The sequence below is a fragment of the Crocodylus porosus genome, unplaced genomic scaffold (assembly GCF_001723895.1).
Source record: "Crocodylus porosus isolate Cpor-Errol unplaced genomic scaffold, CroPor_comp1, whole genome shotgun sequence".
In the NCBI taxonomy this organism is placed as follows: domain Eukaryota; kingdom Metazoa; phylum Chordata; order Crocodylia; family Crocodylidae; genus Crocodylus; species Crocodylus porosus.
Genome location: NW_017728886.1, coordinates 68,215,381 through 68,218,699, shown reverse-complemented (window position 1 = coordinate 68,218,699; position 3,319 = coordinate 68,215,381). Strand labels below are relative to the sequence as shown.

The window sequence follows — 3,319 nt, the reverse complement described above, 5'->3', positions numbered from 1 at the left end:
TTTTCTGTTAATATTCCTACAGTTTTTCAAATATTGGTGCCAAGACTGTGATCAGATTTTGTTAAGATTTATAAAACATTCCCATCTAAGTTTGATGAGAATAATTCACTATGAAATCTACTTGTGTACAGGAAAAAATACAGGCTTTTGTGCAAATTGAAGTTGAGACAAAAGATTAGCTTCAAAAAGAATTTTTAAAACACTGATCTTTAATACAACTTTTTTCTGTTATTTTCAGCAAAAGAATTGAAGATGAAGATCTACTGAGGTAATATTTTTATCCTATTTCCAGTTAAATGTTCACATTATTCTTTTGTTGATTTGGGGGGGGGGTTGAGTTTGTTTGTTTGTTTGTTTGTTTACAAAAACTGTACAACATTTCAGGGATGATGTCAGATAGTTTGGGTCAGTATGTTAATAAGTAAATTGGAAAGAAGTTCTTGTATTTACTACCATATTCATTTTTTCAGACTTTTTTGCTGCTGTTGCTGAATGATTATTTTCTAGTGCAGTCTCTAAATCCCTGCAGGCTGCCTGCCCACATTTGGAAACTTCTATTTGGTCTTAAGCCATTAAGGGAGATTTATTTCTTTAAGTGTACGGTGCAGTTTTTGCTATTTAGGTAGCTAACTTGTTTGCCTGAAAGGAGAGCTTTTTGCAGCTTGAAAAAAGAAGAACGAATAGTGTTGCTGCTAACAAAAATAACTGCACCCAGAAAGTCTTTATATTTTGAGATGTTTATAAGCTCTTGCCTTGTTGCATGGTTACTGTGTTTGTAACACCACTAATGTTGGGTGATGGGAGTTATATGAGTAAATAAATACCTATGCATCCACACAAAGATACTGTCCTTGAAGTGGACTCTCTTGGTCTTTCTATATAATATTTTGGAAACTGTTTCTGTGTATGTCTTGTAGGTAAATGGGAAGAGACAAAAAGGCCTTCCCAGACATTATCAGCTGGAAGAGAGATGCTGCAGGTTTTTATCGTTTTATTTGTTCACTTACAGATGAGGATACTGTGATGTCTGTGCTATGTTATGCAATCTGTATACAGAAAATAGAACAAATATAAGTAGCCGCAATGTCAATTCACATACAATCAGATTTTTGGTGGACAACTGTTCTGAGAGGCAGCAGCACTGTGATCCTGTTTATGATGCTATTTAAATGTCTGAGCACTTTTAGTTGGTAGCTGAAAAACAGCATTTTGTTTCCCACTCTTTCCTGATAGTTAGCCATTATAAACTGATAAGTGTTTTAGCAATTATCAACTGATAACGTTTCGGAAGCTTAACTAGATACACTGTACTGATTTGAAATCAAGCCCTCCCAGTAGCAGTGTCAGCAGTGTCATCTCGGTGAGGTTTGTCAAACTTGCTGACTCCTAAAACCAAAAAAGCTACTGTATTTACAAAAAATGTGTTTTTGGCTTGGAAGCTGTATCCATAAATGGAGGAGGAGGAGGGCAGGTCAAAGAGAAATTACAAATGCTGTGTTAAATGTAAACTATTTGAAATCACAAGTGAATAGAAGTGTGAAGCATTAATGAAAAAGGCATGAAAAGAAACATTGTAAAATACTAATGAGGCATCATAACATCCTTTTTGCTGTAGCAGATCTAAAAGCGTAACAAAATAAGTGTAAACTGCAGACACCTCAGTGCTGTATCTTTGGACTTCATTAGTCTATACTTTTAAGTGCAGCTGATATTTCTTGTAATGATGAGAGCAGTATTGTACCTTTCAGTGGCAGTGTGTTGTTGGGAGTAGTATGTAGCAGCTCTGGCCCATGGAAGTTGAGAGGGGTGTGAATTCATATGCTGTATAATGCTGCTTTTAAGGACTTTTTTTGAAAATAACTCTCATTCAAGGCCTTGGAGCATATAGGGCAACATGAATTTTGATGCAGCATGTTGACTGGTATGGAGGGAAATGACTTGCTCATTCTTGCCACTTGAAGCAGCTAGTCCCAGCAAGGCCTTTGGTCTTGAGCAGATTTTCTCAATTTTAAGCAGAGCAACTTTTAGGGTGCCTGACTTATAAATAAGGTCACAAGATAGAAGGTCTCTCTCACTCCTCCCACCTTTTTCACCTGTACAAAGAAGTATGTACATTTGTGCTTATGGTACTGTACCTAGCAGAAAAAGGACTTTGACTGGAGGCTCTGAATGCTACTATAGTATAAGTATATAAAAATCTCTGGCAATAATAAGGTATGATAGGAACTGGAAATTTCTGAGTTTTCCCATTAAATGCCTTTAAAATGTGGCAGAACCTTGAATTGAAATTCTGTCCTAGACCTGCCAAGAAGAGTGTTACTTAGTACTGTTCAGTTGTATTGTGATGTTGCTGACAGGTAGGAAAGTTCCAGTGCATTTAACATGGGCTACCAAGCAGCCTTTAGATGTCAGCATCAATTTTTGGTACCTACTGCCTAGGCTGATTTTGAACTTAACTGTTTGACTGGAGATGAAAAGCTGTCCTACTCATTGCAATTCTCTCAGAACATCTCAGGGCTTCAGAGGGGGGATGCCATTATTCATGGTAATTTGATAAACATGGGGCATCAGAGAGAGAAAAAATAGCACATTCTAAATGTATTTACATTTTGGCTGCTTTTCTAAGGTTCCTTCAACATGGCAGGTAAAGGCATGATTGTATCTAACGTTCAACCCACACAATCATGATTGTGGGTGTGACTGTGGAATTGCACATTAGATCCAATTGTGCTTTACTGGCAGAATAGGGGGAGCCCTATCCTGGGTTCCTCTGCATTGGCAAGAAGTAGGCTTCCATGGCTGGGAGCCCTCTTCACTGAGCTACACACGCCTGGGACCAAGAGTTTTTCATATGCAGCCAGGACTGAAAGTCCCTGCACCTGACAGTATGGTGCAGACATAACAGAGCCCTGTCAGGTGCGGGACTCTTGGTCCTGGCTGTGCACGTGGGCCTGGGAGTTTCATTAGGGTGTGAAGCTTTGGGTGCTGATTTGATTCAGAGGAGATTCGGCCCAATTCGGAGGCCGAATCTCCCAAATCTGCATTAAATCAGGAGACCAATAAAAACATCTGAATCAATTCGGAAAAGATTCTGAGAGCTTTGGGGAGATTTGGGCAGTTCCCACTAGCTGCTGCAGGGAGCTGGACCCAGACTCCATGCTGATGAGAAGGGGGTGGTGGTGGCTGGAGGAGGGGACCTCTACCAGGCCTTATCCTCTGCCTGCTCCCCCAGCCCCCTTAAGTGATCCCTGACCCCCACCCGCTCTTCCAGGCCCCGGCGTCCTGGCTCTTTTTTTTTTTTTTTTTTTTAAAGGCCCGC

At 39.9% G+C, this 3,319-nt stretch overlaps 1 protein-coding gene across 1 annotated transcript in view; it reads left to right on the top strand.

Moving 5' to 3' along the window:
* Positions 1 to 235: 235 nt before the first annotated feature.
* Positions 236 to 3,319, top strand: part of THRB (thyroid hormone receptor beta) — a 192,464-nt gene continuing 189,380 nt past the window's right edge. Inside the window, exon 1 of the mRNA XM_019536026.1 lies at positions 236 to 268. The gene's annotated coding sequence lies outside the window, so the exon portion shown is untranslated. The remainder of the gene's footprint in view (positions 269 to 3,319) is intronic.